This window comes from Drosophila mauritiana, chromosome X (genome assembly GCF_004382145.1).
Source record: "Drosophila mauritiana strain mau12 chromosome X, ASM438214v1, whole genome shotgun sequence".
Taxonomy (NCBI): Eukaryota; Metazoa; Arthropoda; class Insecta; order Diptera; family Drosophilidae; genus Drosophila; species Drosophila mauritiana.
Genome location: NC_046672.1, coordinates 11,021,567 through 11,043,382, shown reverse-complemented (window position 1 = coordinate 11,043,382; position 21,816 = coordinate 11,021,567). Strand labels below are relative to the sequence as shown.

At 40.8% G+C, this 21,816-nt stretch overlaps 1 protein-coding gene across 2 annotated transcripts in view; it reads left to right on the top strand.

Annotated features, from left to right (window-relative positions):
• Positions 1-21,816, top strand: part of LOC117148016 (Kv channel-interacting protein 1) — a 79,642-nt gene that overhangs the window by 25,680 nt on the left and 32,146 nt on the right. The gene's annotated exons all lie outside the window — the stretch shown is intronic.

Below are 21,816 nucleotides of genomic sequence, written 5' to 3'. Positions count from 1 at the left end.
ACTTGCAAAGGGTATCAAGTGTTCGCAACGCCAGGCCGTTTATCCCCATCAATTAACGCTTTTGGTGAGTGTGGCTACCCTGGCATTTGGCCCCTTAAGGGAGCAAAAGGCATGGATAAAAACGTATTTTCAAATTGATTTGGCCCACCTGCTGGTGAATAATTCAAAGTGGACGCAACTATTTTTTATGGCTGCATTGAAAGACCCGGCCACGCCCACCAACTAGGTCACCCAGCCGCCCACAAGCATTGACCTTGCTACATATATTTTATGGGCGGGCATATGAAATAAAAAAAAAACCGCACCATTGCAAGTTTTTTTTTCGAGTCCCAAAAAAGCCAACCAGCTGGACAGTCTCTCATTTCCATTTGCTGGCAAAAAAAAAGAAGAAACCAGTAGCACTTGCATAGCTTCGTTTGAGTACTGCTACCCATTTTAGCCCTTTCTCCGGCTTTATCTCACCATAAAATATTGTCTAGGCCGTCTGGTTGCCTTGCAACTCAATCAAGTCAACGCCAACGGTTGAAAGTATCTTACGGATACGTATATGCACTGCAAAGGGGGCGTGGCATCGGGTCTGCGGTCAGTTTGCTGGCAATTAATGGTCATGTGTTGGCTGGCCATTTAACTGGGCCAAGCTGGTCAGGCTCTCACACATATGTTAAGAAGAGAATATCCTTGCTTTTGAACTTCAACGCGATGTGTTCTGCAATATTCCCATATTTAATAACAAAATCTAGGCTATGTTAGCAAATTGTTATGATAGCATAGTTGTGAGTGATATAATGTTTCTGTGCCATCCTTCAGCACAGAAAAGTGTTTCATTTATTCAAGAGTCCTTTGTATTTTTTTTATAAATTATAAAATGCATTTTAAAGCGCATACTTTTCTCTTCCTTCGATGAGTTTTTTGCAAAAATAGAGACAGAGAAAAAATAAACTACCAGTGAGACAGAAATTTAATTAAGCCTCAACATGTCGGCCAAGTGTTAATTCTCGAAAATATGATACGTTCTCTAGCCAAAATTGGTTAGAAGTCACACAAATAAAGGACACGAAGATGGAGTAGCTGGTTGTGCAAGAAAAAATTACGGGTTCTAAAAAAAACAAGTTTCTATTTAAGAATTTGCTCAATTTTATGTTTTTGCACTTTAGCAATTTATATTAAATAACTTTATATAAAATAACTTTCAATAAGAGTCAGGCAGCCAACTTTTCCTTGCCAAATTCTGCTGATAAATTACCCTTTATATCACTTTCTCTAATATTTAATTTCACCTTTTTTTTGCGCCGTGTACAAATTTCAGTTGAGTTGCGGTCAGAGCTGATATTGAATTATTGATCGAAGTTTAATAAATTTAATTGCACGACTCATGGCCGACAATCTATGCATTCAATGATTTAGTTTCGATTGCAAGGAGTGCACTTTTTTTTGTTAATTTATTTGTTTGTCTATTTCATTTCGGTGAAAAAAACAAAAAACAATAAACACACCCCAGATTCTTGTCAACAGTGCTCGGTTTTTCAATTTGTGCGATTCATTAAGCATATTTATGGCCACCTGTCCGGAGTGGACCGCAATGTCAGTGCGAAATAAATAATACAAATATTATTAAAAACAAGCAAAAAATGTTTTTAATTTCCGCAAAAGGATCAAGCGCACATAATGCAGCGTCCATAAATAATGATTGGCAAATTATGAAATGGCCAGCAAACAATTGCCGATTGCCGTTGGTCAATTGCAAAATGGCCAACAACATTAATTGCATGCGAAAACAATGCGAAAATCAAAAGGAATTTAATGAGAGGCAGAGTCAATATATAATTTGTGTGGACGTAGTCGCATCGCAGATACCCTTTAAAAGTTATACAAAGAAGAACTTTGAATTAATATCACTTAATCTAATTTTAAACACCACTTAAAATTATTATTTATTGCATTATTTAGTGCATGCGAAATTTAAATAAAGAGCAACACTTCAAGTGTTTGCTTTTGCTTAATGCAATTTTTTAGCAGTTTTCATTAAGTTTCACGGCTTTAGTTAATTTATTATTAAATTTAGTTTTAGAGACTCTTCGATTTTTAAATTGCACTCCAAGTTGAAGCAAATTAAATGCAAAGGAAGTTGTTTTCATTTACTCAAGTGATTCCATTGCCTCGTTTATGTTGTTGTCTCTTTGTCATTCACCCAGTTCCATTCAATTAATCACTAAATACAAATGCAAATAGTTTGTTTTGCCGCTCCATTAAAAGACAACTTGTTTTAGTGGCGAAAAAAAGCCAATTACCAGGCTGGCAGTTTCAATTGCGAAAGTGCCAAGAACACCGCCCATTTGCCAGCCCATTCTCGCCAAAAAAAAAAATAAAATAAAAATGTGCTCATTGTTTGCGCGTTGTGAAAACATTTGACAAAAGGTAAAATGCAAATTGCTGAGCCATCTAATAAGGCGCTTAATGCAATAAAAGCTGGAAAAGTGCAAAAAAAACCGGGGAAAATTGCGAAGAGCGGGGCGTTGGCCATAAAACAATGCCAAAGTGCCCAGATAAAGCCAGATACAAAGCGAACAGAAAGACAAACAATTAAATGCCCGTCGGCTGTCTGAAGGGCAAAAAAAAAAAAATAAAATAAAAGAATGGAAAAACGCTAAGTGAGCAAAATGAAGACAAAATGGTGAGAAGCCTGTTTAAATATGGGCTACTCGAATGTTTGGTTGGTTTATATGCTCCACCCTCAACTTTTCCTTGGGGTCACTTTGCTGCGAAGTTCATCATCGGCTTTGATCTCGCCGACCGCCTCGCCGCCCACCAAACATTTCAACAGTCGCGTCCTTGACGCCATTATCAAAAACGCTTTCGCCCGCCAGACATTTTGACCCACTCTTATTCTTCCGCAGCCTAAAGTCTCTTAAAAATAAAATAAATAATATGCGCAAATTACGACATTAATCAGTTACGGTGAAAAAACTGGTAAGAATATGTAATTTTTCCCAATTTTTTTTATCAAAATAACTGCGTTTTTGTTTAACAGAAATTTAAATAGTTGCCCAAATATGGAATGCTGTATATGAATGAGTTCGTATCAAAATTTCACTTCGGATGGCATTCACAGTTAAAAATGTAAAATTTTGACCGTTTTTCGCAAAAAATTATGATGTTACCCCTTATAAAAAATCAGAAAAATTGAAAAAAAATCATTTTTTCAAATTAACAAAATGATTATAGAAATAGTTTATTTGGATCATTAGCTGTATAAAACAGTATTTTTTTTTTGAATGTGTGACAATTTTTGGCCAAGTTATAGCTAACTAAATTCTTTGAAAAATCTAAATTTTGCCAAAATAAATCCCCAATTTTTCAACAAAAAATAATGCTTTCTTAGTTCATAGCAAAAAAGTTATTATTCCAAACACTGAATGCCATACCTCACTGAACTCGTTGTAAAATTTTCTTTTAAATGGCATTCACAGTTAAAAATGTAAATTTTTGACAGTTTTTCGCAAAAAATGGTGATGTTACCCCTTACAAAAAATTAAAAAATTTGAAAAAAAATTATTTTTTTTAAATTAACAAAATGGTTATAGGAATAGTTTATTTGGATCATTAGCTGTACAAAACAGTATTTTTTTTGAATGTGTGACAATTTTTGGCTAAGTTATAGCTAATTAAATTCTTTGAAAAATCATAATTTTGCCAAAATGAATTCCCCATTTTTCAACAAAAAATAATCATTTTTTTGTTCATAGCAATGAAGTCATTAATCCAAATACTGAATGCCATACCTCGTTGAACTCGTCATTAAATTTCCTATCGAATGGCATTCACAGTTAAAAATTTAATTTTTGGCCGTTTTTCGCAAAAAATGATGATGTTACCCCTTACAAAAAATCAGAAAAATTGAAAAAAAAAATGTTTTTCTAAATTAACAAAATGATTATGGGAATAGTTTTTTTTGGATCATTAGCTGTATAAAACAGTATTTTTTTTGAATGTGTGACCATTTTTGGCCAAGTTATTGCTCGAAAGCCCTTAAAATAGTTCGTAAGTTATTTTGGTGCTCTTTATTCAATTTTTATTTCCATGTCCTTCTGTTTATCTTTTTCCGTTCCCAACCACTTCTTTAACTTTCCCGCTTGTTTGTCAATTTGTTTAGCCAAATATTTGCTGGCCCTTCATTGGGTTTTGTTTAGGAAATAGCTGCTGACTGCCGGCATGTGAGAAGGCCAAACGGGAGTTCCAAAAAATCGGAAAAATTCCACTGATGTTGGTCGTTGGAATTTAAGCGCAGAAACTATCCTATGAAATGCAAAATAAATTGGAAGGTCATGGCTAAATTCTTTTCAAGCTAAGTGATAATTACTGAGCCGGTGTCATCGTAGTTCAACCAAACTACAAATACAAATAAGTATTTGTGCATTTAAATATGTGTATATATAAACCCCCCGGGGCACTAATAAATAGTAATATATGACCCGGTAGAGGCAATAAAATAAATGGCTTCCCCCGATAATGTTCAAACCCGGTTCAGACTTGATATTTATTACTTATGACTTCATTAAGAGCCGCCAATAAATAAATGGAACAAATTAACGTTTGATATGCCAGCTCATCGGGAAATCCCACTTATCCTGGCCTTAATCTATGTCCGTCCCCCTCTCCAGTGGCCATATATCCATCTCTTTCCGAGCCACAGTTGGCTTGGCAGGCTATTCAAATATTAATTCGCATATAAAAGTCAGTTGGACAAGGCTCCATAAAGATAAATATCTAAATAGCTAAGTAAATGCAGGTCCTTGGAGGCAGCTGAAAGTTAAGTTCGTGGGTTGGTCGACGCTAGACGGAGTTGAAGCAACACACAAAAGCCGCAGAAACCCGATTTCCAGTGGCAAGGACAACAAGGCTGCTTCAGAAGTTAAGTGCCCGCCACAAAATAAGCCAAAATGTGGATGCTGGAATGCTGAGAGCGTGAGATGATGATGCACAAGACAACTAAATTTGCTCGGTAGTGCAATTATTACTAATAGGGCTAATAAGCACGTCTTAAGTGCCCTTCACCCACACACACGCACACAAACAAACACAGAGGAAATACGGAAAAAAAAAACACAAAATTATACGATAAACTCGATTAAATTTCGTTGGCCATAAAAATGCGCCATCATCACAATTGCAGAAGCAGGAAAAAGCTGGAGCAGGCATGAATTGCAGTTTAAGGATACCACACAATCACAATCACACACACTCGCACACACGGATATCAACGCACACAGGCACACACCTAAATTTGACCATTAAGGTCGCCACAATGGCACGGCCCGTCAACGCTTGATGATGATAAGAATGATAAAGGGCGACCCAGTGAGTCAGACAGAGATGGTTAGACCACACACTCTCCTCACACACACTAAACAGCAGCACACACAGTGTGGGTCAATAAACTAGTAGTGATACGATGGAAAAATAAGGATATTGGCGATGTTATGATTTTGCCAATGCTTCGTTTTATTTCAATCATCGCTATTATTTGTACCTCTGCTGTCTGAAGCGCAGCACGAAACAACAACAATAACAAGAGCAACAGCAGAATGAAGTGAACAACAGAAGTGCCTTTAAGGGAATTTCAAATATGCATGAGCCAAAGAAAAAGGCGGAGGAACTTCGGCAAGAAGGGCCGGAAAACAGGAAAAAAATAAGTGAAAGAGGGGCGAAGATGGCCCAAAAGAAGAGGGGGAAGAGAGAGGAACAGAGAGAGGAAACGAGGAAGCTGGCAGGACACACAACAATACGGTGGCAAAATGAAGTGAAATACGTATAAAATAAAAGGAAACCCATAACACACACATACACATACACACACACACAATGCACAACACAGATGCCGGCACTCACACTCACACACATGCCAAATGGAAATCTTGGTGGCAAGGAAAAAGGAAAAGAAAATGGAAATGGTTGCCAGATAGATAGGTTACGACTGAAGGATACTGTCTACCGAGGAAAAGGTGAATTGAAGCGATCAAGTGCATTTCGTACTTCCAGTCATGTTATCAAATAGTTGAATCTCAAATCCAATCCCCAGCTCATAAATATCTTGTAATTTATATGACCAATTACTAAAATCAGCTTATTAGCAAGCATTTCTTAAAGACCTTGGTTCTTTGATGCAACTATAAATGTATTTATGATATAGTTAAGTGTTTACTTTATGTTTTATTATATGTTTTATTATAAGTTTATTATATTTTTATTGCCGTCGTCTGTCGTTTATACCCTCTGCATTCAAGATTCCTGGCTATTGAATATAATGAGCTGATGGTGGAACTTCTCCTCCAAATGGAAGATGGAAGAAGACCCAAAGGCAACTTCTTCGCATGTGCCATATGACACATAATCAGGCTCCTTTGGATACCAAACGACTACTTCGCCTCCTCCGTCGACCAGCAGCTAATGTCCTCCACCCTTTTTGGCTTTGGGTTTTTGGTTTTTGGTTTTTGGGTTTTCGGGTTTTTGGATTTGCCTTTGGGTTTCTTATATTTTTCTTTTTTTTTTTTTGGTGTATTTTTTGGGTGGAAAAGTCCTTGCCCGGTTAGCCGCAGAGCCCAACGCAAGGGGCAACAAAAATGTTGCAATAAAAGAAAAGTTAAATTGTAATAAAGCACCCTTGGGTAAGGGAGAATGCCGGTGAAAGTCGGAGAAAGTGGGTGAGAGACTGGGGACTGGGATGTGGGTAGGGGAGGGGGGGGGCAACTATGTAAAAGCCGCGAAAATAAGAAAAGTTTCTGTGTTGTGCAAGGGCTAAACAATTTACCCTGTCTCCTGGTTCGACTTAACCCCATTTTGCAAACTTTTGCTTGCCCAACTGGCAGATGGGTGGACGCAGTGCGTCAAGGATTGTCAGAATCCCAAATGCTGGGCGCCCGAGACAGATGGCGGCACATTAAATAATTGAAGGACAACGAATTAAGCGAAGTATTGATTTAATGCTAAGGAGGTCAAATTGGGCACAAACTTTACAAGTTTCAATTTAAACGAAATTTAAACTTGAATAATCACTGGACGTATATCGATTGCAGTGCTTGGCTTAATTTATCGAAAGCATATGCATGAGTAATCATGCATTCAATTCAATCTTGAGAGGAAGTGTTACAGTCAACACTTATTTGGTTGGCAAATAAAATAGTGTTTTAACAATAGTATTTCTCACACTTTCTCAAAAGCGCACGCCTGAGTGAATCATTATCTTTTCATTGCAATCTTCACGGAAAGTGTTACAAATTATCACTCATACGCCACGTTGATTGCCCGGCGAGGACCGCAATCAAGTGGATTCTCCGATTCTCTGTCATTATTCTGCGTCTGTCTGTCTGTCTGACTGTCTGTCTGTCTCTCTGTCCTTCTGTGTATATAGATAGATATATATATATTTTATATCCACCCGCTTTATTCTGTGCGCGTGACAGGCGCGTGACAAGCGCGTGACACGCATTGCGACAGATCTGACAAATCATCAGCGGGAATCAGAGGGCTGACTTTTTAACCCATTCGCGACGACGAGTCCAAAAGGGGAAAATATGTCTGAATTTAAGGGAATAAGCTTGGTTGGAATATGTTAAAAGGATTGTGGGCCCAGCCTCCTCTGCACACTTGAGCCCTTTGAGGTTTGCGCAAATTTTTCTTTTAATTAAATGCTAAAAAGTTTACACTTTTCGTTTGCCTTTGTTGTCGGCGACTGTTGATGCTGTGGCTGTTGAATCTCACGCCAAGGACCGCGAGTCCTTAAAGTAATTAGTCTGGGAACCTGGGCACGTAGCTCTGCCATGTATATGCCACAAAATATTGCCCTTCAAGTGCCAAGTCAAAGGGATTTTGTTTCCACATTCGCAGCAGGCTAATTAACCTAATATTAGACTCTCTCGGGCGGGCTAAGAATATTAGTTTAAAAATAATTTAAATATGTTTAAATTGGAAATTTGCTATTAATTATTTTAGGTTCGCCACTAGTTTTGCGAACGCTGTTGTAGCCCTAATGGAGTTAACAAGTTCCCGCCAATCTCGATTGTCTTTGCTTAGTGGGGAAAATCGGAAAGATATGAGCTGCAGCAGATGGCACTGCAGCCTTCCGGAGACCGCCCGTCGAGTGGCCCAGTTGGTGGGGCAAGTGGTGGAAGTGGGCAGCGTGGGAAACGTGGAGGATGTGGGCAAAGTGGCTGGCGTGTGCATGTGTGTCAACGACTTGGTCAACAGTTAAAGGCTTTGGCGCAGTCTCTCGTCTTGGGCGCAATGGGGGCCCTTCGTCGAGCTTGTGCCAAGTTTGTAAAGTCGGCATGTTTGTTTAATCCTTGCCATAAGTAGCTGCCTGTATTATGTGAAATCCTTATGGAATTTAATAAGCTTATGTCGCCGCCCGGCATTCGCAAGGCCATGAAAACTTGCCCCGCTATATGTATGTGTAGTGCTTAAGACCTCTTAAAGACAATTGCCTGTGAAGTGAGTCAAGCGAAATGGATTTTTCATGTCAATTTATCGCTGGACATCCAGCTGAGCACTGTGCACGTGGCGTATACTTGATGCGGCGAACAAAGAAAGCAAAAAAAACGAGAATTGTGCCCTCTGGCCTTCCACTTAATTACACTAATCAATCAAATGCAGTTTTGGGTGCAGTCAGCAGCAAATTAATTGCCCACCAGAGCGGAAAATAATATTCCAAAATTATTAAAGCGATGGCAAGGGCTTAAACTAAAATTGAAGAGCAAAACTTGTAAGTTTTTGAACAATTTAAGAATGCAGTGCAATGCCAATTTTAGTATGTAAAGTTTGGAAGGAATTCTTTTATTTCTGCATAGAAAAACAAACCAACACCGTTCTTAAACTGCGATTTGCATTGCAGAGCGAGAGTCGAAGTTTTGGATGGAAATACCCTGAATAATGTCCACCACCTGACCCAGCTATTTATTTTTATTTTCCAGAATTGTGCTAGCTGCTCTGCTTTCATTTCAGGGGAAAATGCTCTTGTTTTTTGTGCGCCGTATTTATGACAACATTTTGCATATCACAACGCAAAAGTCTGGCAAGTGACACACAAACGCAGACGAGCAGACGGAAGTCGGACAGATAGCAAGTTAACCCATATAAATATTTGTGCACATAAATGTCTGCATAAATTGTTAAGCACAAACGTTTGCGATTAGTGGCCATTAAAGTGCTGGTATATTTTACTAATAATTTGATTACTTCAGTCATAGTTGCTGCAAGACATGTTTTGGGGTCACATGGATGTTGGGTTCAAGAAAGAAAAAAAAGAAGGAAAATAGCTAAATATTTGCGCTACTTAATCAAGACATATGGAGATAATTAAGTATAGGTTGCATCTAGTACCATAATAATTTCCCATCGATAATAATCTCTAAGTGCAGACTGGAACTTATCAATTTGTCCCGCTTTTCCCAGGAGTCTCAAAGTATCCTTCCTTTTCAGTAGTGGGAAAATAGCAGGCTTACCTTCTGTTGGTTTGTGGCTTTCCATTTCCGTTGCCATTTTCCTATTCCTACCCTATTTCTCTTTTTTTCACCACACTATTTTTCTTTTGCCGTACTATTTTGTGTTCTTCTTACTTCCTTCCTTCCGTATTTTTTCCTTTTTTTTTTTTTGCAAGGCTTGACGTAATTTTATTAGGACTGCTTTCAGGTGGCCTCTATGAAGCAGTTGGCAATATGCCTTATAACCTCATAACTAATTCATGGGGATCCCACCTAGCGCTTTATGCATATTCATGTTGTTGTTGCCGCTGGGTCCAAAGCCCTCGAAAGAGACAAAAAATCGGCGGAGCGCTGGAAAGAGACGGGGCGAGTGCTTGCCTCGTTCATTGGGGCTCGTAAACACGTTTGTTGATGTCGAGCATGAGTTGCACGTTTCTCGGATCTCGCTCTTACATAGATATAGATATATGTATATATATGTATAGATACATATACCACTGTCACAATTTCCAAGTTTGAATAATTTACATTGCAGAATGGCAGAAAGGAAATTCCAAAGCAGCTAGAAGAAAAAAACAAACATATATATATATTTGTTGCATATCTATCTGAAAGTCCCCACGGAGTTAAGCATTTAAAGTTTCCCCTTTCCACTCGCAAGCCAATTTAATTGCTTTGGCGACCCTAAGCCCTCAGATCCGGCATCGATATTATATCGCTAAGGCCCTCAAATTGACCAAAACTGAAAATCCCTCATGGGCACATGGCTTTGCCAATCGGTAATAAATCCCCCGGTTGGGATTACCAGGATGGCGAACTGGGATTAGCCGGCGGCGCAACATTTAATGTTTTAGACTCGACCCCGTTCAAGAACTCATTGTTCATTTTCAATGTAAGGTAAAATGATATACTACCAAAATGTAATGAATATAAATATAAGAAGTGTGTATACATTGTATTTACTCAGCTGTAGAAGAAACTTGAAACATTTTCGCTGTTTTTTTCCAGTTTCCACAGAAATTTGTCAAAATAAAAGGACACCATGTGTGCCACTTTTGTGCTCCATTTGTGTTCCTATTTATGCTCACATTTCTCCACCATTTTTGCCAAATTTGTTTCGTTTTGTAACTGATATGTATTTCCCCCGCAATATATAGTTGCATTGGTTTTCGATTTCGTTCTTGTTTTCCCTTCTATATAGCGCGCTATTATCTGGCAAAGTCTATAATATTTCCCCCCAACTCGTTGGCATTCATGTCCTGCTATCTTTTTGGCTATCAATTCGAAAAGCTGACACTTTGCTGGCTTTTGTTCGATGGTAGTGCAATCAATGAGCCGGAAATGTTTCCGTCTTTGTAGAATATATATATATATATAATATATATATACTATATGTGCCAGCTGAAAGCGGGTAGCCAAGAAAATATTGAACAAGAAATGGTAAGAAAAAGAGATTCATTTCGGGCAGAACAAAGGCATCCACATGTTGGTCATGTCTTCATTAACGGGCAAAAGAGCTCATTATGAGTTGATCTGGGTTGCCTGATGAAAATGTCAGTTAATTGGCATTTGATTAACTCGAAATTCACGCATCTCAACGAACTTAATTAGCCGAAAATCAAAGGAGCCAAGGAATGGTTGTGCCCCTCCCGAAGATTGATGCATGCCCCCCCGTACCACGACTTCTCCAATTTCTCCGCATCCTGTCTGGCTAATTGAATGCGATCCATTAGCCGGCGGAATTTGTTTAAAATTCCACCCAAAAGTCGCCGCGAGTTAAAGTTCATGGTCCGTGTGTCGTGTCCTTCAGCGTTTTCCCTCTTATTTCCTTGCTTTTCTTTTTCGTCCTGCAACTCAATTAAGCGGCAACGTCTTGTTTTTCTGGGGTGTCAGTGCTTGCTTTTCCAGCAATTCGCGGATTGAATGAACAGAGGAAAAATGTAAATAGCAGCAAAAGTATCTATTTACCTAAATTATCTTAAATATTAAAACATAAGTCTAATGACCTTGTTATGCCAATTAAAAATGCTCTCGATTTTCATAGCTTAATCTTAGGAAGATACTCGATTGCCAAGTCATCTCTTATAATTGTTTAGCTATTCATTTTGTTTTATCTTTTTGTTTTTAAGTCCAAACTTTGCCAGGCATCAATTACGATAAATTAATTTATTGCCTGCCATTTGGGTGCTCAATAATAAATAATTGTGCGATTAAATGGCCTTGGGTATATGGATATTTAGTGTATTAGGTGCCGGGCTTTATTAATTCGCTCCAGTCATATCCTTTGATGCAATCCATGTTACACTCCGCTCCAACGCCTTCGAGTTTGTCTGATTTGTTCGAATTAATCGCAGCTTTGGCCCCGCTATTGGCCTCTCTTTTTTTCTGCCTATTTGCGTCTCTTTCGCCCGCAGTCGACTTAAGCTATTTGTTTCTCTTTTGGCATTAATCAAATGCCTAAACATCTGAGAGCCAAGGACCTGAATTATCCTTCCAAAATCTGAAGCGGCGAGGCGTGAAAGCTCCTCTGATTCCCATGCTCCGTCCCGCTCACTCGCCCGTCTTCCCTCTCTCTCTCTCTCTGGCTGATTCCAGCTGAATCAGCTCACTTCATTTGAGATTAATTGCAGTAAGTCGGCGGCCACAGCCCAAATACCGAATAAATTATTTCAATCTAATGATTTCCATTCCAAAAATGGGTTTCCCTTTGCTCAGGATCATTTAATCTATAGTTAAATATTGTTATCTTGGTATTATGTTTTAAATTATTAAATTATATGTAGAAAACAAAGCTGGAGAACCGGCTAAGGTAAATAGCTTGAAAGCGTCCTTCGTGAGTTCTCTTTTAGTTTGGCTTCCTTTAAACTTTTCTCATTTATGACAAATGCCAGCTTTTTGCACACATGCAATCTTAAATCCTGCATATGTCGTAGGAATCTCAAGGATTTTATATGTACAACAGATGTAAAGTGTTTCCTGTGCAAAGACTTTCGCATATGCACCGCAACAATGCGAAACCGAAATCCTCACTTGGAAAATTGCTCACATAATTCAGCACACGCAGCGGTGATGGAATGCATTTACCCACTCCTCTCTCTCTCTCTCTCTTACTAGCCACGCCCCCATTTCCCATTTTCCAGCCACCGCCCACACTAAATCCAGCTGCGCAGCAAGTCGGTTCATTTTGCTATCTGCGCTTAATTATAATATTAATTAAATTGAATTGCCTTAAGCATTTTGGCAGCAGATGTTGCTGGATCTTACGTGGTAAGAAGGCTGGCGGGGGAGGGGGGCTTCAGGGGGTTAAGATAATGGCTGGGGCAGAGGGAATATACATATGCACATATCCATATCCTTATACCCACTCGCACTCGCCATATGCATGTGGCCGCTGTTGCGGTTGCTGTTTGTCGTTTTTGGTTAATCGCTAAATCAACTGCAAACATGTGCCTCAGACAGAGTGTCCTTGTTCTTCGACTCGTTGTGGCTTACCCGGAGGTCCTGCGGATGTCCTGGGTGGCTACGTTTCGGGATAAGCTAAAAAAAATGGGTGCACCACTATAACTCCAAGTATTAAGTAAAATATATAGAAAAGTTAACTAAGAATCAAGCTTATATACATTTATCACTTTTTAAGGATATCCATCTAGTAAATCCTTCATGCATTTCAATGTTTATACAACACTCCCATTGACTGTTTGTAATAAGAATGTGTGAGTTGCGTCAATACCCAACACTACATAGCTGCATCCTTTGAGCACCCTCATATTTTGGCGACATCTGTCCGCCGTCGAATGTCCTGCAAATATCCTCGAACAGATGGACTCATTTCGGTTGCTTTAATGCCCGCCTGCCGTTCTGTGGTCTGTGGTTGGTTGTAGTCGTGGTCAGCTGAGTTTCATGGGTTAATGAATCGCTGTGCGGCAGCTCTTAACCCCCTCCCGCCCATCAAACACACCCACTTAAAATTGGCCATATGCAAATTGCGGCAATTTGAGCTCAACAAAACAAAAAAAAAAACAAAAAATTGAAAAAAAAGTGCAGCGTAAAAAAGCATGAAGAAAATACATTTCAGATGCGGGCTCTTTGTTGCACCCGTCAAAATGGCAGCAAAAATATAAGGAAAAAACTGAAAAAATGGAAATAAACGTGCTGTGACCATTTAGCTAATAGCCAATTAAGTAATTAAGTGTTGGGCGCCGGGGGGCGTGGCAGTCGGCGCACGTGACAAGTGTAAATTGAAGGTTAGGCAAAAGTGTTTGACGCTCGAAATCGTTTTGTCGCTGAATTTATGAGTTGGCCATCGATTAGCGAGGTAAATGCAGGGAAAATCGCTGCGAAAAATGAGAGAGAGAGAGAGAGGGAGAGAGACCCATCGTCCTTCGTCCTTCGCCGTTCGTCTGGCCGACGTCCTTGGCTCCTTGGTCTGTGGGTAATTAAAGTCACGTCTGCCGTCTAATTAGTTTTGACCCAAATTACCCAGCGGAGCATTAAGGAAATGAATTGCACAAAAAATCCAGCAACAGCGGCAAAGTGCGAAAAGAAATTCGTGAAAATGTGATTTTAATAAATGCCGCAAATCAGCACACGGCGACAAAAAGTTAACAAACAATAGAGTACAACTATTAATAGGTACTATGAATTCAAAATTTAAAAATATTTCAAAATCTATAAAAATCTTAGTTGAGATATAAGAAAAATAACTTAATTATATTTTAGTTAACTAGCATTTTGAATATTTATTTTCTGTGCATTTTCAAGAATCAAACGAGAATTGGTGGAAATGCTGTGCACTGGTTCTGTTGTTCCTTCCGAAATTTGAAATGACATGCATTGCTTTCCGCATTCCTTATGTCACCACGCCCACTTTTTTTCCAGCAGAAAGGGGCGGAAGAAAGGTGGCAGAAGAAGTGCTGAGTTGACAGATTTGCTCAAAAATGCGCTGGTTTCAATCGTTTTGAAATCGCTTAGATTAGATATTTTCCCTGACTTTTCATATTTTTAAGTTAAGTAAGTTTCTATGCAATTGTTATTATAATTGTTGTGCTTAACATTTGGTTAATAAGTTTATTTTCTATGATATCATTTGGCAATTTGTGTTCGACATCACTCCCAATTGCCCCACTGTCGTCCGGAGCTTTCAAATTCAAATTCGCATTGCAAAAACGCAGCTGTCGCCGCAAAGGCGTGTGAAAAACTTGGGCAGGGCCAAAGGCTGTAATTAAATCCAGCTTCAATTTATGATGGGTTCTGGGGTGGCCCAGCCTGCCACAGCCTTCTAGGGTGGACCCAAATCGGGCGGTTGGGGCGGGTTGTTGCCATAAAGAAATTACACAAATCCATCAAGCCACGCAATGACATCAGTGGAGGCGACGGACTCGTGACTCCGGGGCCCAACCCGACCACATGACGGGGCATTTTCCGGGTCTGGCCGCTGGTAGGAGATTGGCGAATGAAGAAGATTGGAGTTGGCCAGGCAGGCGGTCGGTCGGCCAGGCGATAATTACCCGAGTGGCCCAAGAGTTGGAGGAGGAGCGGACCACTTCGGCATACGTTTCCGGAAGTCGTTCACCATTCCGCCGCAGTCGTCTTCTTGGGCCGTTTGGCTGTTAATTCGGTTTCATGTTTTCCATTTGAGGCGCCATTTGCCCGCTGGCCATAAAACTCAACAGCAACATCAATGCGGGGTATAGTTCCATTCGGAGGCCACATCATCATCATCATCAGCCGCAGCAGCAGGATCCCGCCTCTCATCTCATCCCAACTCAGCTCGTCATCGGATGCCCTCATCTTTTTGTGAGACGCCTGTCAGCGGCATGGTGTCCATTGTCCGGATAACTTGTGCTTGTTGTTGTGGTCCACAATCCGGAGTCCGGTGTCCGGGTGTCCGGGTGTCCGGCATTGGGTTTCCCTCTTTAAGCCCGGATAGTCGAGACCTCTGGCCGCTGTCTCCGATTTTATTCCGCACTTAATTCCATTACCATTGTGACTCGACCGCAATCCCTTGCAATTCACAAGTTATTTAAAGTGGTAAACTAATTTTAATCAAAGCGGCTAGGAACTCAGCTAAATTAAAATAGTTTAGCCATGATAAAACACTTGTGCAATGTACAACTTGCAAGTGGTAAACCAATTGGAAGCGAAAACATTGCAAACCAGCTACCTCTCTAAATAAAATGTATTCAAATTCCTTAGTTATTAAATGGAAAATATACTCTTTATAGCCAGATAAGAAATTCGCAAATCATTGGTATTGAAATTCCTGCAGCTTCGAACGCCTTAAAGCCGTGAAACGCACTGTCCTCGCCTGGAGATGAGTAATTCCTTTGGCATCCTCAGCTGAGTTGTGTGTCTACACTTAATTTCACTGCAAATTAAGTTGGCTTTGTGGGTTAAATGGGGGGTGGTTGTGCTGATGGTTGGGGCCTTTTTGGGGTTGCAAGTTGGGGGCTCTCCACACCATACGCAGACAAAAGGCGGATAAAACTACAAGGATTCTGGCGCTCCTTCCTCAAGGCTTTGTGTCAGACATCAGGTGCAAAAGAGTTTCTATTTTCACAACTTTTAGTATAATTAATTCAAATGCTTTCCATAAAGGTAGCTGCAGGGGGAGGGGCGGGGAAACGGAAGCAGCTGTGGCATTTATGCAAAATAGACGTAGCTACCATTTTTTTCGCAGGTGAGTTGGTGTGCGTGCCTGCGTGTGTATGTGTGTGTATATCCGGTAGAGTTTGTCTTTATTAACACATTTTTCTTCCTATTTTTCTTTCGTAATTTTTTCTGTGTCGATGTGAAAACTTATAATCAAATGCACTGGAAAAATAGAACCCTTGCTATAAAATTGTATGAACAATCCATTAAATAGTTTACAAGCCAATTGAATTTCGCCTTAAAAAGGTGTAGTTAAAGCCAAGTTTAAGTTCTAAGAACCATAATCTTAAAGCTGATTTAATAAGATTAAATATCGTAGAGATTATATTTAAATATTTAATAAAGAAGCCAATAATTCGGAACGATGCATGGAATATGCCTTTCCTTGTACAAAACTGTCTGCCTCTGTGAAACTTTAGCCCGATTTCAGCCCACATACCATTTACCGCCTTACCATGGCCATAATCGTGATGAAAGCTTACACACAAAAGTTGTTAAGCTGCGTGTGGCTCCCGGGGAGTTTTCCTGGCTGGGATTGGCCATGGCAATGGGATTGGGCCTGGAAGGAGATGGCTGGTGGGAGCACTCCTTGGATTTTAATGGCCAGGCTGGAATGGGAACAGCAGCAGCAACAAAACCAAAAACACAGGAGCAGGAACAAGAAACAAGGGCAATTACATTGACCGAGGGCCAGAGCATCGAGAGAATCGAGAGGAGCGAGTGTTGTGGTCATGAAATCGGACCGATAAGCTCTATCTGGATCTACGGATTTTCCCCCCCCCCCCCCCCCCCCCCCCCCCCCCCAAACCAGTTACTCATTAGTATGCATTGATAGTTGGTGCGGGGGCAGGGGCATCGAAAAGTAATTGAAAGGGATATAAAAATTAATTTACGAGCTTTGCACGCGAATCGCATTTCCTTTCCCCCACTCGAGTTCAAGTTGCGCCACGTGTGTATTATGTTTTGTGTGTTTGTGTTTGGAATGTAATGCATATACACCTGTCACGGATATACCTGTAGATAAGTTTTAGAGCGGGCACCCATGGGGATTTGGTTACCTTGTGACCCGAATGAAGGGGGGTGGCCACACGAAATAATGTAGGTGAAAATTGCAGAAAGGGCAATCAGCACATAAAATTTGCTGTATTTTAGCCAGTTATAACGAAAGAATAGCCAGCAATCAACTGCAAACGAATACGAGTTCAGAATTTAACTTTTTAATTGCGAACAGAATTTGTGCAAACTATTGAACTGCTTTTTTCGCTCACTGTATGGCATCTTGCCACTTGTTTACCCATGCCAAATCGGATTCAAATCAATGTGAATCTCCTGAGCGAAACAATTGAAAGCATTTTTTCGTGGCCAAGTGAAGTGCCTTTCCCCCTCCTCCTCCTGCCGCTGATCCTGCCGAGCATCCTGCGAGTAACTGACTGGGGGCATCCTTGTCGCTGACAGGCCAACCATTTTGCGGGTGTCCATGTCACGGCGGCAACAGCTGAAAAATAAACGTTCTCTTCTACAACTGGCACACACAAATCGCACACGCACACCCACATGGGGCCACGTGAAGGAAGACAAACACTTGAAAATGAAACCCCACTCGGCAGAAATTTTCCGTGTGTTTTTCTGTATTTTCCAAAAGATGCTCAAGTTGCCACAATGGCGACTGGCGAACTGGCGCGTTGAGCATGATGATGACGATGATGGCAACACTGGCAGACTGGCAGGAAACACGTGCAAACCCATAAATACAGGGACCAGATAGGAAAAGGCCAGGTGAAAAGCGAGGCAGGGACTCGTCTCCCTCGAAAGTGGTAAAGGCTATGAGCGAAAGGTACATAAGTTCGGTGTATCGGGGTTTTGGGTTTTCCACTCTCTCGCTTTCGCAAATAAACGTGCGAAAAACGCAGCGAAATAGAAAAATTAGACAGCTGGAAAGGACCCTATAGATACGCTGGCAGAGAGTAATATGTCCTGCCAAATATAACTGGGAAATAAAAATATAACCACACAAAAATTCGGAAAAAAATGAATACATAACTGGGCCTATGTTTTAACAATCAATACTATCTTTAAAAACGTTCAATTTCTGATTTTTTTTAGAACTTAAGCCTACTAGATTTCAGTTAATAATTCGTTAATTGTCACTCGAATATTTCTTCAAGTGCACTTATGTTATCCAGTTGGGGTTATGAAAACAGTTAGCTGACTTGGTTGGTTGCTTGCATTCCAGCTGCTGTTATTTCAGTCCCACCTTTCCACCTTACCCACCATTTTCCCCCCTCCGCTGCGGAAAAGCCGAGAAAATTCAGTTGGTGGCGTGGGAAGGGAAAAGCACTCGCTGGCGTTTTGCGAAAAGTGTGCCACAGATTGCAGCAGCTCACGTGCATCCCGAGCAACTTTACAACCATGTGTTTGTGTGGCCAGAGCAGAGGTGAAGGCATCCAGATGACGCTTGAGCCCCATATTTTGCACTTTGACGGCTGCCAAGCCAACACGAACGCATAGCCAGCCAACCAGCCAGCCAGCTCACCCACAGTGAGTGCCAAAAGTAAGACCACAAAAAATGACACGGAAAAGAAATGATTTTTCAGGGGCTTAAAATGAAATTTGCCTGCCGCTCATCTAAAGCCCATGAACTTTGGGGCTTAAGTTGGCTTAGGGTATCCATTTACAGGGAGATATGGGTTTGTTTGCATAATAAAGGCCATAGTATTTATATTTATTTAACTCAAACTCAATCTATTGCAATAGGTATGAAGAAATAGTAATATATAACAAAAGGTTTTGTCAAAACTTTATATTATTATTAGTATTTTTTAAAATAATAGATCAACATTTTAGTGAGGTACACATACTTTTAACCACCACTGTTTAGTTCTAAACACATATTTGCCTAGATCACCATGGTGTTGCGCTAGTGGGCGTGTCATTACCTCTGCGCCACTGCGATAACCAACCTCATCAGTTCCCAATGCCGGCGGCGATTTGTTTTACATTCTGTTGCCTCTCGAGACCAAAAAATCCAGCCAACCCCCTGACCCACTCAACCACTTAGCCCCACCCACTGCACCACCCAGATCACCCATCCACTTATGCGCACCACCTACTTTTCGGGCGTTGCGTTTCGTTTGTGTTTGTTTGTCAGTTCGTTTGCAGTTCACAAAAAAATGGCAGTTACCCCATTCGTTCACAAATAAGAGAGAAAAAAAATATAAATAAGTAAAGCATATGCAACACAATATTTCATGGAATATATCAAACATGGAAATTTGATTGGTTTCTGCTCTCAACAGATGCACCAGCATACAAAGTGCTTTTGAGCTGCAATTTCTCATTGGCGAGAGTGAAACACCCAAGTTGCCTAAAAATGCACGAATGCAAATAGCTGTAACGACTAACGGCTACCCATTGGTGCTTAAACCGCAATATTCTAGCGTACAGCGTAGCATATTACTGTATGCTTAACAAAACAATGTGAAGCAGTAAAGTGCGACTTTAAGAGGGTATCCCTTGTGTCGATTTATTATCTAACAGCTACCTATAGCCCCATCATACCCCATATTCTGCCACTTTGTCTTGGCCGTTCGCACACAGAACGCAATTTATTATGCAAAATCAAAATATGTTTGCCAACAACTCACACACATGCAAAAGGGAAAAGCTGAGTAAAAACCAGAGCAGATGCCAGGAGGAAAAATGTTGGCTGTTTTTCTTTTTTCGTTTGTTGTCAAAGGGCAGGAACTTTCGATGAGTTGAGAATTTCTCGGACCAAACTGACATGACGCCGCCAAAAAGTCCATTGTTGTTAGTTGGCTGGTTAAGGCGGTACCCGGATATTTTATGATTTTTTTTCTTGTTATAAAATAATGTCAACAAAAATCCAATTTCCTTTTACCTTCCCGTTTGAATATTGCGCATACTTATTGGCATGCAAGGACTCCAGGAATCTGCGAGTCCAGGAAGTCGCGAGTCGAGTCCCTTAGCCCCTGGGTATTAGGGCGGCAGGATGCAAAAGGGCGTGGCTGCGGCCGGAAGGGGATGGGGTTTGGGCTCTACCGAAGTGCACTTGACATTTTACTGGGATTTCGTGATGGTGGAGCCAGCGATATGCAACCGCAGGAGCGAGAGCTGCACTGGAATGCATTTCCCGCCTGACTGCACGTTTTGCTGCTTGTTTAGTTAAGCGCCTCGGCGTGCGGTGTACGTGAATGCACTGCGAGAAAATCCCTCGCCCCGCCATCGATTAGCATTCGAGCGTGTTTGTCCTTTGTGGAAAGTGAGAAATTGCCGGGTGGTTTTAATTTATTCTGCGATTGCATGCCATTCAACTTGTTGAGCGTGACTTGTTTGGAGTCATAAAAAAAAGCGTTTTATTGCGGGTGGGAAAAATGTGAAAGCTCAATTTACCTATCAGTTAACTCAACAATGTTGTAACTATGCAGTATTTCAAATAGAATTCTAAGGTAAATAATATGGTATTCATTGCATCACAACGTATTATATTCAGTTATATTAAGGGGCATTGCTGCAGTCGATCAACCAGCAGGCAGGAGATTTGTATTTGTTTTCATCATAATTTTGTGCGGTTTGGCTTCCGTTGCAGTTTACCTTTCGAGCGGCATATCCGCTTTCCGTTTTCCGCCGCACTCCATCATCATGGCGAACGGAAAATCAGGCGGAGGAAACTCGAGACGTTGCTGGCACACGATTATTGTGTATTGTTATAATAAAGTTCAGCTTCATTTCCTCTGCCGCTCGGCGGTGGTGCCTCCATTTTTCATGCCCCATTCCATCGCAAGCCATCTTTTGCCTCACGCTCAAGTGCGTCTAAGTATGCGAGTCCTTTTGTTGTCCTCTCTCACCTCTCTCTCGCCGATGTCCATGGCCATGGATCCATGGATCCTTGCACTTAATTTCCCCCCCCCCCATGTTCACATGGCTGCTCCTCGACCATGTCGACCATCTCGCCAGCGGAGAAGTGTTTGCCCTGCACTCCAGTTTTTGCTCAAGACCCCGAGGAGACTGCCACCTGACCTTCGAAATCGAATGCGAATGGGAGTGGGATAATGGTTATGGGGAATGTGGGTGACGCCGGCGACGCTCGAGATGCCCGGCATTAAATGGCCTGGGAAGGCGTGTCGTTTGGCCATTTCCCATTGCCCTGACTTTCCCTGTAAATTGTAATTTATTTCAATCTCATTTTAATAGATATTTATGCTTTGTTTTCCATTCGTCGTCGTGCGGCGCATTTAATGCTTACATTTCCGGACATTTCAATAAATTAAGTTGCCCCCCGCTTCTTTCTTTTCTGCACTCGATTTGTTGACAGCTGGAAATGGAATTGCTGAAATGGGCGTCATGGATTTCAGCTTGTCTTCGGGCTGTCTCTTTGCCAGCACACGGTGCGTATGCTCGATATTTGGGTAAATCAAGTTTAAAATCTACATTCAATGGCATTATTTTCAGCTAATTCCGATAAACGGTTAAAAATGCTTTTCTTTGTACGAATTTCCCTCGCGATCTCTTAGAATAATCTAAACAAGTCGCGCCCATTATCATTTTTCATTTTAGAGCGGCAATTGTAAAATGGTGCAACGACTTGCCGTTAACGACAAGCACTCAAAAAATATAAGAGGTAGCTTAAAAGCTTAACAAACTAACGACTATTAAGGGGTTCGACAACGACGAA